Raw genomic sequence first — 21,814 nt, forward strand, 5'->3', positions numbered from 1 at the left:
AATTGTTCTTTCGCTTCGCTCTGTCTGGTCATTCTAGTTGGGTCTTTCCTGAGAAAGAAGGAGTCTCGAAGTGCAGGGGTCACAGGGCGTAATATTATCTAATTCCCACTCTCGTAAGATGCAGTTCTTAGGTTCCAAGGTATGGCCAAGTAGTGTGTGCTTGTTGGGTGGCCTAATTATGATTAGATGGTACATATTTTGCGGTTGAAAGATACTGTAAAGATTACAGTTTTTGTGAAGTATAGGGATATACATAATCCAATGTCAATGCTATCTTTTTCTTGGACTGGGGTCGGCATGTCGGCCCAGTCCACCTTAATATTTTGTAATGCAGGATGGGACTACTGGTCCCGATTGCTATCTTAATATTAATGAAATATGTCAACTTTCAAAAAAAAGATGGGGGAAAGGGACGAGAAGAAAGAGAATGAAAAATCCTTAATTGTTAAATATCGTAGAATATCGGTGTTTAAAAACGCGGATGTGACATGGAACGCGGCCAAGAAAAATCCTTGTCGACTTGGCGCGGATGCGGCCAAGATCGCGGTTGACGCAGCGGAGTACTCGGTTGACACAATCATAACTCGGGAGAGTCGAAGGAGTTTTTATTGACTCTGCAGGGAAAAATGCGGAATGCGGATGCGGTGCAACACAGAACGCGGCCAAGGAAAAAAGTGAGTCAACTCGGGGGAGTCAACGGGGACGCGGAGGAGTTTTAGTGGGCTAGATTGATACTGATACGTGGCTTATATAAACGATATAATGCCGATATTTGATACCATGGATCATATTACTTTCAAGTTACGTTTTCCAACCTCCCTCAAGGTCATTTCATCATTTCATCGTAATAAAATGTACAAAGCTTGGAGGGCTTGTGAGTTGTGATTATTATTATTATAAGTAGTAGTAGTTAGTAGTATTATTATTATTAGTATTAGTAGTAGTAGTAGTAGTAGTACTATGACTACGACTACGACTACGACTACGACTACCACTACTACCAACCACCACCACCACCACCACCACTACTACTGCTACTGTTATGTGGAAACTTCATCTTCCCTTTAGCCACAAGAATGTCATTTAGCCCCTTCAAAGTTTGAAACTTTTTTTTCATAGGAAACAGCCAAAGAGCAAAACATTTTCCTGAATAGTGTAAAAGGTACTTCTCATATTAGTGCACCATGCTGGTTTTATTTCCTCTTGATTTTTTGTCTGCTTGCTTCAAATAACGCCTTGAGCCCCAGCCTACTTGGGCACAATTGCAGTTAAAATTGCAAGAATCAGAACTCTGTAGATTGGCCACCAACTATAAGCATATAGAAACAAGACTCCACCGAGGGCTCTCAAACAAATCCTAATGTGGAAAGATGACCTCCATTAAATGCCGCTAGATCCTTATTAGTTTTGGCTTTTATGGTGATTATTTAGATGCATAGTTAATATGATTATTTTGCCCTCTACTACTTTATATTTTTCTCTTTTCTATGTTTTGTAATAATTAAATGCTCTCTATCCTCAAAATTGACCTTTGGGTTCTGATTTATGGAAATTTCTCTCCCTGTAGTCTTTTCAATTCATACAATCCAAGTATGTTGATGTCAACTGCATACTACCAAACGGATCTATATCAACGACCTTTGGACAAGGTATGGGCTGAATTTATCTCATATGCTTTTGATCTCGGCATTTCAAATTTCTATATACTTAATGCTTCCATAATCACTATTTGCATCTTTGTTTATAGCATTTATCCTAAAGTCTGGAAAGGTAATTCCTCGAGATCCTTAAATGGATAGACACATTTTATGGATGATACTCTGAAATTAAATGATTTTCTGAACTTGTGATTTATGCCAAACTCCCATCTCTATAAGGAAGACTTGGTTCCCAATGTTTATTTGATTGACTAGCATGATCTAGTAACCAGAACTTGGGCACCATGTACGATTTAATTTCAGTGAGAGCTGATCTTACCGTCATCATCTCAGGTACCCGTTACAAATTTTTTTGGCTCAGTCATGGAAACAATTCACACTGATTCAGCTTATATGGGCCTCTCATTTAAAGACCCTTTCATTCCCCAAATCAAAATGCCAATAGATCCAGCGGAGGGAAGAACCTTGACTAGTGCAACTGCTGAAGACAAAACAAGTAACATGAGCATACAGGTGAGACTTTTAGTTTCTTTCCCTATCTTCCAAAGAGGCTTCCTTTCTGCTACTTAGATGTTTGAGAAGCTATGAATTGTGAATCTGCAGGAGGAAGATGATATTCTCCTCCATATATTGAAGCTTTTGCATAATCATGTCGAAACAATGGACGATGCCGACACCCTTGTGAACTATGGTTTGGTAATCATGGTTGTAATGGTGGCAGTTTCCACTTGGCTATATCACGGTAAATATGCTAACCAACATGTTCCCGATTTTTTTAACCTTGTGCCCATGTTTGTGTATCATCAGATTGTTTTGAAAATCTAAGATCAAGAGGAGCACAGAAGTAGTTCAATTCCATTTTTACAAAAGAAAACCTGTTTTCCTTTAGATTTGTTGGGCAAGTTGCCTTATTTCCCACCCACAGTGGTTGCTTGGGTGGGAAGGCAAAGGCAAAAATAAAAATTTCTATTTTTAGCTTTTGGGGAAAACTAAACTATAAAAAGAGAATTGTTGTTCTCTTGGATTGCGGCAAAGCAAGAGTGAAGGGGTGTGTCGGCTGCCTCTTGGGGAAGAGAGAAGAGAAAGAGAAGAAAATAGAAAAAGGAGAGAGAAGAAGAAAGAGGATGTGGGATTCTTGTTGGGGTTCCTTCTCAGGGTTTTCTCTTGGGTTTTCTCTTGTGGGTTTTTCTCGGGTTACTCTTGTACGGTCTTGGGTTTGAGAAGCAAGGAAAGGGTTGCGGGTTTGAGATTAATCCATTGTAATCCTTGTATATTGTTTTCTCATAGTGGAAGATCGTGTTTCTCGCCCGTGGAGTAGGCTTGGCCGAACCATGTAAAATCTTGTTGTTCATCTTGTGGCTTGCTTGTTTGTTTACTTTTATCTTTTCCGTTTAATTTGTGCACGATTGGATTGTTTTGCCCGACGGAAAGTGGTATCAGAGCTCAGGTGGAGTGATCGTCAAGGCCGGGTGGAGTGGTCGTGGGTGTTGTGGTTGGATCGCGCCTAGAGCGATTTTTGGGAGTAGAAAGATTGTCTAAGAAAGATTCTCGTTCGAGGTGGAGCGCTACACCGTGAAGTGCTGAGTAATCTAAGATGGCGGTAAAATCAAGTTCTACTTAGTTCAACATCGACAGATTTGACGGAAAGGGTAGTTTCAGCCTATGGCAAATGAGGGTGAAGGACATCCTAGTTCAACAGGGCTTGGCTAAGACGTTGAAGAGAAAGGATGGGAAGCCGGAGAAGGTGACAGTACCTGTGTTGGGCAGGATTGATGTGGACTGGGTCCCCGGTCAAAGTCCAAGGGTTTATGTTAGTAGAGTGCCTGTAGTCTACTAGTAGTATTCGTACATTGTAGTAGGGGTATGTGGTAGTTTGGAACAGATTTGAGGGCCTTTATTACTAAGGGTAATGTGGTAGACAAGTGTAGGAGGTAGACATGTAGTAAGGGGTACAATGTAGGGGTGAAAGTGTGAAGGCAATGGGACCACAAGATTGGGCCAAGACAAGAGTGACACTTGGCAATTGGAACCATCATGGTAGCTACCCACTTGAGAGGGCGACAAGTGTATTTGGGACCACCTCAAGTGGAGGACAAGTGGCAGCCCTCATTCATCCATGCTTCCTATAAATAATGATGCATGGCCTTCATAGGAGGGGGTTTTTTGGCGTGAGATTTTGAGATTGTGTTTCGCCCAAGGCTGACGGGAAATTTTCCATCCCCATTAGGGAGTTGATGGCATTTTGGAGGGGAAGAAGGGGAAGCTCTCGGTCATGTAAGAGATCTACTTTCCTTCTCACCCTTTCTACTATGAATTCCTAGTCGATTCATCATCCTTCTCTTTCTATCTTGTTCCATATTGTTTTTCTTTGTTAAATACATGTCTGATTTCTATCAAATTTCTTGACTTTTGCTCGTTTTTCCCTCGCTATCTCCATGAAAGCAATTGCTTTATTCTTGTAATTTTTCCGGAATGTCTTCTTCTGTTGTGCTACGCTTCGGATCCACATCAAAATTGGTACCAAAGCTGGATTTTGCAAGAATTTTGTCTTCTTGCAGATCCTGAAAACCCTAGTGAGATGGATCTATTATGATCTGTTCGAGATCTAAGCTCAGCCGTGCTTAACCAGAGTTCAGATCAAGTAATTCCTGTTGTGACTGGCAAAATATCGGCAAAATATCTCACCATATTTGTATTCTAGATCTGTTCGTTTGCCTATATAAGTCAGACCCACGTGATCTTTGAAGGATTCAACTTCTATTTCTTATATTCTGCAAGAACACAGAAACAGAGCACCAGATGGCACTCTGTTATTGAGAAAATTCCGTGTTTTCTGGTTGTTTGATCCATAAACTGGTTCCTCTCAATTTTGTTTGAAAATTTCCCTTACAATTGAGGAATATCACTCTCGTCATCAATTACAGATCTAATTTAGATCTCAAATTTTAAGACAGAGGCTATACGAACAAAATTCCACCTACAAAAATAGCAACGGGGGGAGAAATTGTTCACTAACTCACGAATTTAGAAGCATTCCAGCAGCAATTCTGAACCACAAATTCCACTCAGAAAGCACACGACTGTCTCTTGAGCCGAATTCTACGCCATTGACGGTCTTGGTGACGTTTCTTTAAGGAATTTGATCTTGTCTCTGCGCATCTGTAAGCACCTACAAATTTAGGTTCTAAACTCGCTTGGATCTCAAAGTTGTTGGGTGTTAATTGTATGCTCGGAGTATGTTCATATTTGTGTGAAAAGCAACCTGAAGCTTCTTCCTAGTGTCTTGTTTCAACTCAAACTTAGTATTGATGGTTATCCATTCTTGGAGCTTTTATGCATGCCTTGTGTTTGATTAAATGTGCCTCTTGAGAACTAGAAATTAGGTTGCCAGGTTTCATTATAAAACCCAAAGTTACCACCTCAACAGTGATATTTTCAGGTAAGATAATAGCAAGGTCTACATTCCTTATTACATGGATGCTCAAGACCGCCTAGTTACACTTCTTTAGTTGGAAGGAGTATTCCAATCAGCTATTCATCTTATCAGCTTGGCAAATATTGAACTAAAGAGTCATTCTCAGTCCCATTGTTCTTACAAGTCTTCTCACCTTCCAAGACAAGTGGCAAGCACTGCTTGCTATTGTCAATTCTCTGAAGTATCTGAAGCACGAACCACACGCAATGTTATTTCTCTCTTGATCTTGCAATAGAACTTTATATTTTGAGAGCAAATTTTCCTCAGCCGAACATCAACAGGAAGTGATTCCGTGGTGTAAACCAGAGAATTTTGATTTGTCTCCATCACAATTTACATGTTGGAAGAAGGCATCAGTTCTACATGGGCATGTACTAGATTGGGTTTTTTTTCCTTTTGTCATCTTGAATCAGTTTGCCATAGTCCTTCCTTCCAGAGCAAATTCATTATCATCCGTTGAAGATTCTGGAGATTCAGAGCTAGATTCAGCTCTAGCTAGCTTGAAGTGTTTGCAAGTACCTTTCCCTATTGCAAACTACGTAAGTGTCTCTGTTGGAATCAAGCTAGTTGAGTGTGTGGGACCAAAGATTAACTATAAATCACCTTTAAGCAGAACGACGGATCAAGCTTCAAAATTTCAAAGCATGGATCTGTTTCAGTGATCCTATTATTACTTTAACCAAGTTCAGAATTTTCTGAGGCTTCAGCTGCATCGTGAGCTACTACGGTGGAACATGAATATTATTTCTTGGAACTCAGAAGAACTGAGAAGGTTCAATATTATTTCTTGGAATATGAATGCTTGGTTTAGTTATACCTGATCCAATCAAGGTCCATATTTTTTCTTTAGTTTCTGGACTGAACATTTAGCTGAAGGATCTTCTTGAGCTGGGAGTAATTATTGCCCATTGAAATTTGAGCTTCGACAAATCCTTCAACACCTATACAGAATTTCATTTGCAAAGTGCAGCAAGACTTGGAAATCCTTTGAGAAGCTGCAGATTACATATAGCAGCAGCGAGTTCCTTGTAACAGAAGAAGAGAGGTTTTCTAGTCTACAGCTCAATTAAGTATCCCCTGAGCAGAGGTGGCTTATAGAGAGCAGGCTTTCTGTGTCTTCTAGCTTAAGCAACCATCAGTAGCCTTTCTGCTACCTAAGAACCAGTAATTTCGAGGTTGTTCCAGGAAAAAAAAAATGGTTGTCTTCCGCTTTAGACGGCGAGGGAATCGGTAGAGGGACTTCCAATTAGGCATCGGCTTTAGTAACTTCATCAACTGTCCCAAATCAATTACAGCCAGCCATGTTCATTTTGCTATGCAAGCCTCTCCTAGGCTTCTTGGACCAAGGATCGAGAGAGTGACAAAGAAAGACACTCAATTGCACAATGACTTGGATACAAGAAAACAGATTCATGCGAGTTCGGTAAAATCGGCGTATCTCCTTCAATATAGGCCAGAATGACCTGATTCGAAAACCAAAATTTCAAGGACTCAATGATCTAGAACTTTGATGAAGAAAGTTTTCTCAGAAAAATACTGTAAGGCAGTCGAAAACAAGATGGAAGTGGGGGTGGTCCAGCAAAGACTAAAATCTGGGTAAAGATAACAACTTCAATGGCTACTCTTCTAGGTTGCCAAGGAAGGTGGATAACATCAATTCTTCAAGATTGATGGTTTGCAACTCTTCAAGGATGCAAACAATAGAGGAAAGCTACTACTCTTCAAGGAAGGAGTGAAACTATTATAGGTTTCAAGGTTGAACTCTTCAAGGTTCAAGGGAAAATGCACAAGGCAAAATTTTCATTCAATATTCACTAAAACTCCATTACATATGTTTGATACTCTTCAAATAGAGAAATACATGAGAAAATTTGTTCAAACTAGTCCACTAACTAGTTTAGGGACTCACATACATCATTAATAGCTTAGGAACTCTAAACACATTGACTAGTCAAAGCTAACAAACACAGTCTACCAAAATAGCCATAACTCTTAAACCACTGGGTCAAATTAAGAGAGCCTTTGGCGGTCGACCGTGAGTGACTTTGCAAATGTTTTAAATAGCCTAACGGCTAGTTTAAACTATCCATTACAGAGCCGTTGGGGGTGTCCCCAACGGCTAGTTTTTGGGTTTTTGCCTATAAAAGGGTTCTCAAACCACTTAGACAAAATCAACAAGCTCTAATATATACTTAGGGCATCGCTTGAGTGAAAAATCACTCCTTGTGCCTCTCTTCGAGAAATTTTATGAGGGATTGGATTCGAGGCTTAAAATTGTATATCTTTATGAGAGCATCTCGTGTAATTGCCCTTGAACAAGGCATTCTTTCATTCTTTTAATCTTATATTTGACAAGTACTCAGAGACGCAGAGCCTTCTCCGAAGGCGAGTGTTGGGAGACAGAGATCTATCTCTGTCGACACGTGTTGAGGCGCAGAGCCACCTCGTTGTATTGGTTTGATCTTCACTGTTAAGAAGAGCGGGTTTTACTGAAGCCATCAACAGTTGTGGTGGAGTGGATATAGGTCTGGCGTTTTAAACCGAACCACTATAAAATCTCGTTGCACTCCTTCCCTTATCTCCTTTACTTGTGCATTGATTTTAAGTTCTTTGTGTTTATTGTTAAATTTTTCTTTGATTTAATTTCTTAATCGATCCTTTAAAAGGGCACAATTTTATAAATCTAATTCGCCTCCCCTTTGGGTTGCAATCACCCAGGCCTACACATATTTATTTTCAGATTCCTTGCAAGATTCCATTTAGCGCCATGTATTCGGCCTCGGTACTGGATAATGCAACCGTTGGGAGCAAGTTTGACGTCAAACTAATAAGACCATTCCTGAACTCGAATACATAACCCATAATAGATCTTCCTTTGTCCATAACATTAGCATAACTTGCATAAAAAAAACCATGCAACGACTTCGAATCCTTCTCATATGTGATAGCATAATCACTAGTACCTCTTACATAGAAAAGCACTCATTTGACTGAAAGTTGGCAGTGGAATCAATACGCACAGCGAAAACAAGATTGAGCTAAAAACAAAAACTTTTTCAATCCACCAACCGAACCAAGATCTTTGTTACTAGATTAATCAATGGTGATGAATTGAAATTCAGATGGTTAAGAGCACGTACCAATTGGTTGACCGATACTGCCAATCTCTGCTTGATCTACTCCCCATTAGGTACCTGACGTTTCTCAAACCAAAGCTGCTCCGGAAGTCGAAGTAGTGGCTTCTCACACCATGCGGTTGAAGGAGAAATAGGAGAAAACTTGGAATCCAATCCCAAATTGAAACCAATAAGGCTTTCAAGTTCTTCTAAAGAACTAGAAACAAAACTAGGAGAGAGAAGAAGAAAGGAGAAAAACGAAATTGGGAGGGGAGATGGGCTAGACGAATTTTGCATATGGGTTTCGAAATTGTGCAAGTAATCCAAACCGTCCTCCCATCCCCTCCGTTTATAGAGTTCCCTCAAGCAATTCGTTCCCTTGTATGTGTCCCCTTGATTTTGGAAACTAAATTCAATTAAAACTCTTTGTTTCTTAAACATGTAAAACACATGGATACTCAAAACTATTTTTTCTTATTGAATGTTACCAATAACCAATGGGACTTTTAGAAATAGGAAACCTTCTCCAACTCAAATTCTCTCTTTTCCTTTTTAAATTTCCACCAATAGGAAATTAGAATAAATCAACCAATACGATCTCTCATAACTCTTATACAATAGGATTTGAGCATTAAATAAGCACATGTTAATTAAGACATGTACACACCATAATATGGTGCATCTCATCTTTAATACATGTGTATGCACCCTATGTATGGTGCGCTTCCTCCCTGTATCACATATAGTGGATCCAATCCATATCACACATACGGTCAAATCTGAAACCCATATTGTCCAACAATCCGTAAGGGTCTAGCAAGTTGTGAGTGCGATCGTCCTAGGGATCCAATGATCACTTTTGCAGGGTCCACAATGGGCCCTACTGTGATCTCATGCAATGTAGTCCAACTACAATAGCATTAGGCAAGTGAACCCCACCATGACGTTACCCTGAAGAAGACCATTAGATCAAATTACCCAAATCACATCCAATGTGTTGTCCTTCATCCGATCCTACATTTACCGAGTTGGGTCTTGTGGAGGGTGAACATCAATTACGCCATGGGCTCACTCAATGGTATACTTTTCTATCTATCAAGCTTGGGCCCGCAAATGCATTTGCAAATCCCTTCTGAAACAATCAATGTTTTTGAAAAACTTTGATAAACAATTTATCAAACGGATAGGCCAGTCATTATTTAATGGCCTAGCTGAGATCGAAATTGTAAATGATTTTCCTCTATGGGAGGGGTGGAGGATTCCATGTTAGGCATCACTATTGATCACATGGGTTTACCCCATGACCCGGCACTACTCGCTGGTAATCCCGGACCGGGGAGTACTGTTAGATAGACCAAAGCCATAAGGTGCGCCCATAGACTAAAACTATCCCTCAGGTGTAAGGACATATCCAACGGTCCTGACATAATAACCTTATTCAAATCCTTGTCCACAGGTTATTTTACAAAGCCATCCGTTCAGTGTGTGGTCCAAACATTTCGCCCATTCCACCTACTTAGAATCAACTACCCCAGTGACCTAGATAGGCCACCCCAATGCGTATATGGAGGCATGTTCGATTCTAGTAGTGTACAGGTTCGAGATGTCCAATCTCAACCCCAACCAAGAACATTCTAGCCCTGCAAAGAACCTGAAGATCATATCTCACCACCACATAATCTCATTGTGCATGACCTATCCTACGATGCCACCTAAGGATAAAGGTGTGTCTAGAAGCACATTACACACCCCAACAAATACCCAATAGATGTCATGTAACAATAAATAATAGTTGCAACATTACAACAACTGGCTTTTAATTAGGGCACACACCCTAACAATGACGGCTTCTGAATGCGTTTTACCCAGATTCCCCATAAACCGGCTTAAAACTCCAACCGCGTAAGTAATTTCCGGCCTAGTATATACCATGGCAAACATCAAGCTCCCAACAAGGGTAGCATATGGGATTCGATCCATTTTCTTCACATCCTCTTCCGATTTTGGGCACTGATTGGAACATAACTTAAAGTAAGCTGCTAATGTGTCTTTATCGGCTTAGACTTGCTCATCCCAAACCATTCAAGCACCTTTTTTATAAACATCTTTTGTGAAAGCAACAAAGTTCCAAGGATAAAAGGAATGGAACTTTGTTGCTTTCACAAAATATGTTTGTAAAAAAGGTGCTTGAAAAGTCTGGGATGAGCAAGTCTAAACCGATAAAGACATCATTAGCGGCTCACTTTAAGATATGTTTCGATCAATTCCCGAAATCGGAAGAGGAGATGAAGAAAATGGATTGAGTCCCATATGCTAACATTGTTGGGAGCTTGATGTTTTTCGTGATATGAACTAGGCCGAACATTACTTAAGCGGTTGGAGTTTTAATCCGGTTTATGGCGAATCCAGGTAAAGCACATTCGGAGGTCGCCAAATTGGTGCTTCGCTACCTAAGAAGTACTACAGATTATGTTATCAGATATGGAGAGGATTCGAATCCATTGCATGATTTTGTTGATACAACTTACGCTAATGATATGGACAAAGAAAGATCTACTACGGGTTATATATTTCGGTTTGAGAATGGTCCTATTAATTGGATGTCAAAGTTGCAACCAACGGTTGCATTATCCACTATCGAGGCATTAAGTTAAAACCTATGGTTTTATTTTGTGATAACATGAGTATCATTTATTTGGCCAAGAGTTCAGTTCCCCCCCTCACACACACACACACACACACACACACACCGATATATATATATATATATATATATATATATATATATATATATATATATATATATATATCGGTTCAATATCACTACATTTTGGAAGTCATTAAAGATGGAAGGATCTATTTGTTGAAAGTGTGAACCAAAGAGAATGTGGTGGATATGCTCATAAAGATGGTTCAAGGAGAGAAGTTATATTGAAGTTTATCTTCTCCCACTCTCAAGAAGGAAGGGTTGATAAGCTGGTGATTATGCATCAAGGTGGAGATTGTTAAAATGGTGACGCATGAGCACCATTTTTTTATTTCTTTTTTGGAAGTCGGTATCACTTGGTCTTTTAAATGGGATGTTTTCCTTGCCTCTCTCATATGGTTTTTTAAAGGCAAGAGATAAATAGGGTTTAAAAAAGGAGAAGAGTGAGAGGTTTGAGAGGAGAAAAGGTTAAGATTAAAAAAGAAGGGTTTCCTCTTGGGGCTTTAGGAGGGCTTTGTGGTAAAGCGAAAACAAGTTTTTTCTTCTTGGTTTTCCAAGGTGTGTTCCTCTTCTTCCATTCTTCAGCTCCATTAGTTTTTCCTTGAAGCATAGCTTTGGATGGTATTTTAAAGACGGTTTTCCTCATACTCAATGTAGAGATTTGGGGTTATTTTGTGGTTGTATAGAATGTTAGAGAGAAAGGTTTTTTAGTGGCTTTTACCAAGGTAGAGATAACACTGTACTATTCGGTTTGAAATAATGGATTTGCGTTGCCTTGTCCATGGATGTAGCCTATAGTGGTGAACTACGTATATTATTCTCTTCTTGTGGTTGCTTCTAATTTATTCTTTTGCTCCTTTTGTGGTTGTGATTATTTGACACATATTTTCTCCAATCTTATTTAGGCAAGATCTTCGATATTTTCTATATATTCGAAGGTAGAAGATTCACCGGTGTCAATGGCAGTGGGTAGTGACCACAACAGTCAATATCAAAGTTTTGTACAAAATCAAATGTCCTCTTTCGAACACTGTACATATACAACGAGTATTGTGGCTATTTTGAGTGGGCCATCATCTTTTGTATTAGACTGAGGTAGGGGTGTAAACGAGCCGAGCCGAGCTTGGGCAGGCTCGGCTCGGCTCGGCTCGTTAAGCTCAAAGGCTAGGCTCGGGCTCGGCCAGGCTCGGCTAGGCTCGCGAGCCTTATCGAGCTTGGGTTATATTAAATTCAGTACAACATTTTTGGAAAAATTCTGGAATATACGTGACATATCAAATGAACGGTTTGGATTATCACAGTGAGAGTGCCCTCGTAAGAAAACCGTAGTTGATAACATTTTTTTTTTAATAGGAATTTGCTAGCAAACTTCTCCTATGCCACTTCTCGGGCATGTGACTATCTTTGGTGCAGAGATTCGCACATACCAAAGGTGGCTAGCAAAAGCAAAAATAATAAAAAAAAGTAATCATTACGAAAAAAAAGTAAAATAGGTATAAAGTTTTAAATGAAAAATTACCAACAGAAGGTAGAAAGTTATGACAATTACCAAAAAAATACCAACAAAAAAGTAGGAAGTCATGACAATTACGGAAAAAAGTTATGACAACACAAATTATATTTATATTATATTTAGGACTATTGTTTTATACGGGTTTTCTTAACGAGCCTTAAGAAGCCGAGCCGAGCCTGGCCTAACTCGGGCTCGGCTCGTTAAGCTTAACGAGCCTGGCCAGCCGGCTCGGCTCGGCTCGTTAAGGATTCGAGCCGAGCTTCCGAGCCCGAGCTAAAATTGACACCCCTAGACTGAGGACTAGGCAACAGGGCTTTGTCAAATAAGTTCAATGTGATTTTAAATATTTTCTACATTTGTCTTAGGGAGTTATACACGCCATTAATATTTGAAATCACTAAGTCACTCATACAGATAAGTGGGTAGTTCACCCTTTCTTATCAAAAGAATAGTAGACCTGGTCATTTCATACGAATGGCATCCTAGGGTTACATGTTAGACATTTTCTAAACATAAAATACACAAAACAAGAGGCACAAAAGACGTCGTGAGGAGGCCTGATACTTGTAGACATGTGCCATGTGACCAATTCAGAGAGAGAGAGAGAGAGAGAGAGAGAGAGAGAGAGAGAGAGAGAGAGAGAGAGAGAGAGAGAGATGGTTTTGTTTTGTAATATTGTCAAGCAGTAAAGGTTTGCTAGAAGATCTCTTAATTTGACAACATATTTCTGAATTAAAGTTTATTATGTAAAGGATATTAACAATTATGGATTTGCTAGGAACCATCGCAGAAGGCATTTCACGGACGGGCTGTTGCATGTCCGTCGTGACCATATAGGATGAATTAAATGAATAAGGCAAAAAGAGAGCCTGTGCGATGGTCCCTAGCAAACCCCATAATATAGATTGGAAGAAAATTCCATCACAGAATTATCCTAAAACATCAAATTGTCAAAAAGATTTCCCAAAAGGAAATGATTTATGCACCTTTTTTTTACTTGGGACAACCTCCTCTAGTGTAAAAGAGTGGTCATAAATACACTAGAGGGGGCTGTCCCATCCAAAAAAAAAAAAAAAAACACTAGAGGGGGCCGTCCCAAGTAAAAAAAGGTGAATATGTCACTTCCCTTTGCCAAATGATTTTATATGAATTAGTTCTTGAACTAGTCCTCAATTTCTCAGCATATCCGAAGGAATACATGGTGTGAAAATTAGCAACTGATGTAACACATTAATAATCAGTTCAATTGATGTAACACATTAATAATCAGTTACTGGGCTAGAAATTTGGCAAGGTGGTTTTCCACATCACAACCACCACGTCAGCTAGTTTGGTGAAATGATGTATACTTGGTCAACAAAATAAAATTACATCTTCAAGCTCTTAAAAAAATTATTTGCTTCGTTTTATATGGATGCAAGCAATGGAACGATAAGAGAGAGAGAGAGAGAGAGAGAGAGTGAGAGTGCATGTAGTCCCTTAGTAAATCAGAGCACAATGCAATGATGTTTACACCAAACAGTGGGATATGCTTGGATTTTCTTGAGGGTGATGAATATGGGGCTGGATTTGGGGTTTTTTGAAGGTATTCGGTTGTATAGATGCTGTAAGTTTTTTTTTACACAACCAAATTGTCAAAGGAATTTAAAATATATTTACTTTCAATTTAACTAAGTTTTGGCAAAGAGTCTTTAATAGAAGTTACTAAAATAACAAATTTTATAGACGGTGTAAGTTTTTTTTACCAATTACAAGTGAGAAAAAAAAAAAAAAACACAAACAAAAGGTTGAAATGTAGCCATTCTTTAGAAAAGATAAACAAGAGGGGTGGAAATGGTGAAAAACGATCGGGAAAAATCAAGTTTCTAATTAGAATGGTATTTACCAACCTTAAACAATTAAGGACTGCAAAATAGCAATCAAATGGGTGGGCATTTTGGGAATACACGGTATAAATAGGGGAGGCATGGTTCGATACCATGTAGGAGATCACCCAGTTTGATTTCAGCATGTCCATCGCTCGGCTAATAGTGTGGCGGATGGGATGGAGTGAATTGGATTTTCGATTTTTTTCCCTCCATAATATGCCATTTCCTATTTTTATTCATGACCAGCTCCGTCGTGGGGCTTGCCCCATTTACTAATTCAGATCTTACCATTTCAAAACATAAAATTGGGAAGGCATTGTTTCAACTCAGATAAGTTGCATTTTTAATTTAGGTAAGAAAAGGATTGTTTCAACTTTCAACTAAAATGACATTTACACAGAAAAACGAGTCCGACGACTGCTTCTAGTAGGATAAAAAATTAGATTAGATAGCGTAGTTGTTAAAACATATATTGATTTGCTAGTAACAAGACCATTTCCATGAAATCACATGACCCTTAAGCCATGCATCTCTCTCTCCTTCTCCCTATAAATATGCACCCTTTCTAAGCTTCTTTCACACCATCAAAACATTTGCACCCAATATTCTTCTTTAGGTTGATAAAATGGAGATGGCTACTCCCCTCCTTGTACTTGTATTCCTTTCCTTGGCTTCTTCTCTTACCTTTGCCGATGATCCCAGTCCTCTACAGGACTTTTGTGTTGCTGACAATATGTCTCCAGGTACAAATGCTTTTTTATTTTATTTCTCAATTTAACTTCCATTAGTATCATGATAATCACGTGTTTGTGCAAACTAAATTCCATTTTTTTGTAGGTAATGTGGGGTTTGGCTAGATGACTTAAGAAATATTGTTTTTGCATTTACTTTGTGTGTGGAGACCGGCCCTAAGTGCATGGGTTATGTTTTTTTTCTATTGGCTGATCTTTTTATGATGTTTTTCCTTCTCAGTGTTAGTCAATGGCGTGGTTTGCAAGGACCCAATGCTCCTTCAAGCAAGCGATTTCTTCTTCCCAGGGCTTGACATGCCACGCGACACAAATAACCGAGTTGGGTCCAATGTGACCGCAGTGAACGTGGTCCAAATACCAGGACTCAACACTCTTGGCATCTCCATGGCTCGCATAGACTTTGCACCCTATGGACTAAACCCTCCCCACACACACCCAAGGGGCACTGAGATGATTGTAGTTCAAGAGGGTACCCTCCTCGTTGGTTTCGTCACCTCCAACCTGGCAAATGGCGAAAACCGGCTCATATCAAAGGTCCTCAATAAGGGTGATGTGTTTGTGTTTCCAATAGGTCTCATTCACTTCCAATTCAATGTCGGACAGACCAATGCGGTGGCCATTGCCGCTCTGGCAAGTCAGAACCCAGGTGTGATCACCATAGCTAATGCCGTCTTCGGATCAAACCTGCCCATCTCCGACGATGTTCTCGCCAAGGCCTTCCAACTTGACAAGAAAGTAGTTGATTTTCTTCAGGCACAGTTCGGGCCCAAAAACTAGATAACTACGGACAGGGATCCCATACATTAACTACCATAGTGTATTTGAATAAGCAAACTTGATGTTTGCATTTCTTAAAGTAGTAATAATAATACAGTTTGAATATGTCACTGAGGAAATCAAGGGATTGATTGACTATACAATATTGTTTTTCATGAATTCGTCTCTCTCTCTCTCTCTCTCTCTCACACAGACACACCCTGATCCGAGACCCAGGCCGGGCAAGCGACGGTGCCGCATAACGACGACGCGAACCTCACAATCTTTTTATTGAATTTAAGAACCAAATACTGAACACAAGAAGACAATAAAAGAACTTTTACTGAAGGAGAAAATAAGAACACTAAATTATGGTGGAATTTTTTTCTGATCAAAACTACTGTTTCATAACTCTATTCCAATTATTAATAAAATAAGTACAACAATCTTTTATAAAGATTAAAGAGCTGCTCCTTTGTACGGTGAATAGCCATATGACCAAACTCTATAAGATAAAGTTAAACTAGACTTGGGTGGGCCCCACACAGAAATTCACTCTTTAAAATTACTTTCCAACGCGCCCCCTAATTCAAACTAGGTGAATGATTGTACTCCCATCATCTGACGAAATTTCTTGAACTTTTTTTCTGGCAAAGCTTTGGTGAAAATATCCTCCACTTGATCTTCAGTGTTGCAATGTTTTAGTTCTAGTTTTTCTTTGGCTGTGACTTCTCTAATGAAATGGTGACGAATTTTAAATGTGCTTCGTCCTCGCTTGAAGAACTAGATTCCTTGTGAAGGCAATTGTGGATTTGTTGTCACAAAACATCCACGCAGGCCAACTTTCTTCGTCTTTCAAATCACGCAAAATCCTTCGTAGTCAAATTGCTTGAAAAGCTGTAGTTGTGGCAGCGATATACTCGGCTTCCGTGCCTGAGAGCGCCGTAGTGAGTTGCTTCTTAGATGCCCAAGCTATGACACCCGATCCAAGGCTAAAACAATAGCCCGTTCTGCTTTTCCGATCATCTATGAAACCTGCCAAATCGATCACTATGAGAAAACTAAATCAATTTGTAGTTAGTGGCTTTTGAGTACACAATACCAAAATTGATTGTGCCTTGGATGTATCTTATAATTTTCTTTACTGTCCCAAAATGATGCTTGCTTGGACTGTGCATAAATCTGGAATTAATGCTAATAGCAAACATAATATCTGGCCTTGTATCTGTTAGATAAATCAAACCACCAACTATGCTTCTAAAATTCTTCTCGTCTGCTTTTTCAACCCCATCTTGTAAAGTAAGTTTCTCATTAGTATTCATAGGTGTTTTTGTAGGCGTACAATTTGCCATACCAAAATTTTACAATAAATCCAAACATACTTTTTCTGAAATATTAAAATTCGATTAGATCCTTGAATAACTTCAATTCCAAGAAATAATGCAATTGACCCAAATCTAACATTTCAAAAATTTTCAACATGCTTTCTTTAAATTCCTTAACCATATCAGGAGAACTCCCAGTGTCTATCATGTCATCCACAAATAAACAAACAACTATGATATCATCACCATGAATTTTAACATAAAGAGTTGGTTCACTAGCACTCTTTTGAAATGAGCTTTCAAGAAAATACCTGTCAATTTTACTACGCCATGCTCTTAGTGCTTGTTTGAGCCCATAGAGTGCCTTCTTCAATTTGTACAGTTTACGCTCAATGCCTTTGATTTCAAAGGCTTGAGGTTGATCCACATACACTTCTTCCTCAAGTTCTCCATTTAGAAAACTGATTTCACATCAAGCTGAAAAACTTGCCAATTCTTTTGAGCAGCTATAGCCAAAATTGTTCTAACGGTATCCATTCTAGCCACAAGTGCAAATGATTCAAAGAAATTAATACATGGCTTTTGGGCATAATCCTTTGAAACTAACCAAGCTTTATGCCTTTGAAGAGAACCATCGGCATTGAACTTGGACTTGTAGATCCACTTAAGTCCAATTGCTTTTTTATTTGGAGGCAAATCCACCAATGTCCAAGTGTTGTTTTTAGTAATTGTATCAATCTCTTCCTTCATTGCTTCACACCATTCTTTCTTGTAGGGTATTTACCGAGTAGAACTCAACCCTAAAAGCTAGCTGTTAGAGGGAGGGTGCTCATTCCCTCATAACCCATCCACATCCACCTCACATGTCCGATGTGGGACTATTGCTTTTGCGTGGAACCCTAACAATATCCCCCCTCCACGCGGAAGCAACGTTGACAATCTCGCCCCTCCACGCGGCGGCAACGTGGGAACTACGAGATCTTCTCCGAGGGAATTCCACCGTCCTCGGAGGCACATTGGGGTTACCGAGATCTTCCCGGGTTACCACGCCCTAGCTTTGATACCACTTGTAGGGAATTTACAGAGTAGAACTCATCCCTAAAAGCTAGCTGTTAGAGCGAGGGTGCTGATTCCCTTATAACCCATCCACATCCATCTCACATGTCTGATGTGGGACTATTGCTTTTGCGTGGAACCCCAACATTTCTTTTTAACTGCATCTAAAACTAGAAGGCTCCATTGCAAAACATGCAAACTCACATCAATCATATATATCAGCAAGACTTCTCATTCTCATGGGAGTTAAATCACTCATCAGGATTTGGTAAACAAATCTCAAGGGAAGGTGGCTCACATGATGTGTTTTCATTTAGAACACATATGGGGGCTTCTACACCATTTTTCCATTTCCAAGCATCTTTTTCATTAAAAATAACATCACGACTTATAATCTATTCTTTAGAAATAGGATCATAAAGCCGGTACCCTTTTGTCTCCACACTATAGCCAATGGAAATACACATTTTACTTTTATTATCTAACTTTTATCTTTCTTCAGATAGAACAAAAGCATAGGCTATAGAACCGAAAACTTTAAAATGACTCACATTGGGTTTTCTTCCACTCCAAGCCTCATATGGAGTTTTTCCTTGAACTGCTTTTGTAGGAGGACGATTGCATATGTATACTGTTGTGGCTACAACTTCAGCCCAATAATCATTAGGCAACCCCTTGTCTTTAAGCATGCTTCTTGCCGCCTCAACAAATGTTCTAATTTTCCGCTCTGCGACTCCGTTATATTGTGGGGTATAGCTTACTGTCAACTGCATGTCTTTTGATTCCACTTTCTTTGTAGAAATCCTGAAATTCCTTGAGAATAAATTCACCACCACGGTCAGTACGAAGAGTAATAATAGAATGACAACTTTGGTTTTCAACAAGTGCCTTGAACTGTTTGAAGATAGAGAAAGCCTCATATTTTCGTTCCAGAAAAAAAATGTGTCATCCTTGTGTAATCATCAACAAATAGAATAAAATATTTATTTCTGCTCAAGAATAAGGTTTGCATAGAGCCACAAATATCGGCATGTATAAGCATCAAAAGCTTATATGCCCTCCAAGACTTACCACTTCGAAATTGCTCACGGTGGTGTTTTCCCAAAACGCAAGCTTCACACACTTTTTCACCATATTTCAAAGAAGGAAAACCAACAATCATATTCAACTTTTGCAATAAAGACAATCCACCAAAATTCAAATGTCCATATCTCCTATGCCATAACATAGAGTCATCATCAGATGCACTAAAAGCATTTAATACTAGTTTTGACAACACTAGTGGAAACATCTTAGTTTCTGTCATCTTAATAGGGAACACTAATTTTATACTTTTCTTCTCATAGAGTTTACATTCTCCTTCATCAAAGATAGCACGCTACCCCTTTTTATCAATTGTCCCAAATTTAGCAATTTTATGCCAACCCAGGAACATACATAACATCATGAATTTGTTTCTTGCCGACCATTGTAGAAACCACGATGGGACCAATTCCATGGGCATTAACATGATTGTTATCACCTATTCTTACTCTTGGTTTGACAGTTTCATCTATTTCAAAAAAATAATCCTTGTTCCCGGTCATATGGTTACTAAAACCACTATCTAAATACCATATTTCATCATTCAATTCAACATTGGCTTGAAATAATGGATCTGTATTACTTTGTCCGTGGAGATAGCCCATTCTGGTGAACTGTATATATTATTGTCTTCTTGTGATAGCTTGTGATTTATTTCTTTTGCTCACCTTAAAAACTGGGTTGCTGTTGGATCAAATATCAAGGGCGGTACCGCCCACATGAGACTTGACTGTTGGGCACCGTATTAAAAATCTTGTTTTATAATATTGTCAAGTAGTAACGGTTTGCTAGAAGAACCCTTAATTTGACAATATGTTTTCTGAATTATATTTATTATGTAAAAGATATTAACAAGGGAAAAGTGTTACTACTCGGTCGAGTAGATAACGTTATCTACTCCGTCGCATGAAACACAGTGGGCCCACATTGTTTGGATAATCCAGAGCATTCATTTGTTAGGCCCTGCGATAGATAGGGTGTCACCAAAAAATCAGCTTAGTAGGATCATCCTAACCCTTCGATTTGTGGATAGGTTAAAAATGGACAGATTTGTGGAGGTTTATAGCCGTCCATTTTTAACCTCCACAAATAGAAGGGTTGGGATGATCCTATGGAGCTGTTATTTATTTATTTATTTGGCACACCCTATCTATTGCGATCAGGACCCAAACAGTGTGGGCCCCATTGTAATTTTGGCCAACGGAGTAGATAACAAATCTACTCCGCCGTGTAGAAACACTTTTCCCTTTTAACAATTAGATTGGTAAGAAAATTCCATCACAATATTATCCGAAAACTTGAAATTATCAAAAAGATTTCCCAAAGGAAATGATATATGTGCCCCTTTTTCTCTTGGGACAGCCTTGTCTAGTGTAAAAGAGTAGTCATAAATACAATAGAGGGGGCTCTCCCAAGTAAAAAAAAAGGCGAATGCGTCACTTCCTTTTCCCAAATGATTTTATACGAATCAATTCTTGAACTAGTCCTCAATTTGTCAGCATATCCAAAGGAAATAATGGTGTGAAAATTAGCTAAGATCTATATTGACATGACTATCCACTCCTTTGAAGTATAATAAGTTCAATTGATGTAACCCATCAGGGAGAGTGTAGGAAATTTCGCACGGCATCCTAGGGATACACATTAGACATTTTCTAAACATAAAATACACAAAACAAGAGGCACTCAAGACGTGCGGATAGCGGTGCAACTTGGGTCGGGTTGGATCGGGTCGAGTCCAAACCTAACCCAACCCGAGATAGCATTCCCTCAACCCTAAGCCAACCCAACTCGAGCCTCGGGTTGAGGATGGTCAACCCTAACCCAACACGCCTCTAAATCTCTCAACCTAACCCAATCCATCTAACCCGAAATCGGGTTGGGTTGGTTCGGGTTCACCTTAGGCCAAACAGAAATATACAATAACCAAAAGAAAATCAAGGTAAAATCAGAGGACGAAGGTCGGGTTCGGGTCAGGTAAGATTGCCAAGGCCTCAACCCTAGCCCAACCCGAAATTAAATCAGGTTGGCTTTTCCCAACCCTAACCCAACCCAACTTGAGGAAATGCCAACCCAACCTGAGCCAAATTTGGGTTGAACCCGACCCAAGTTGCACCCCTACGTGCGGAGGCCTGATGCTTGCAGACATGTGCTTGTGACTCATTGAGAGAGAGAGAGAGAGAGAGAGAGAGAGAGAGAGAGAGAGAGAGAGATGGGTTTTTGTTTTATAATATTTTCAAGTAGAAAGGGTTTGCTAGAAGATCTCTTAATTTGACAATATATTTTCTGAATTAAAGTTTATTGTCTAAAAGATATTAACAATTAGATTGGAAAAAAAATTCCATCACAGAATTATCCGAAAAGTTGAATCTGTCAAAAAGATTTCCCGAAGGAAATGATATATTCGACCCTATTTTACTCGGGACAGATTCAACTAGTGTAAAAGAGTAGTCACAAATACACTAGAGTGGGCTGTCCCAAGTAAAAGACGGCGAATATATCACT

At 39.3% G+C, this 21,814-nt stretch overlaps 1 pseudogene across 1 annotated transcript in view; it reads left to right on the top strand.

The window, feature by feature from the left end:
• The window catches only part of LOC143883175 (uncharacterized), a 36,588-nt pseudogene extending 20,563 nt beyond the window's left edge, over positions 1-16,025 (top strand). Inside the window, exons 12-15 of the transcript XR_013252342.1 lie at positions 1,568-1,649; positions 1,992-2,171; positions 2,262-2,400; positions 15,310-16,025. The product of XR_013252342.1 is annotated as an uncharacterized LOC143883175 (transcript). The remainder of the gene's footprint in view (positions 1-1,567; positions 1,650-1,991; positions 2,172-2,261; positions 2,401-15,309) is intronic.
• Positions 16,026-21,814: the final 5,789 nt, after the last annotated feature.

This window comes from Tasmannia lanceolata, unplaced genomic scaffold (genome assembly GCF_043159265.1).
Source record: "Tasmannia lanceolata isolate RefF3 unplaced genomic scaffold, GAP_Taslan_0.1 ptg000008l, whole genome shotgun sequence".
In the NCBI taxonomy this organism is placed as follows: Eukaryota; Viridiplantae; Streptophyta; class Magnoliopsida; order Canellales; family Winteraceae; genus Tasmannia; species Tasmannia lanceolata.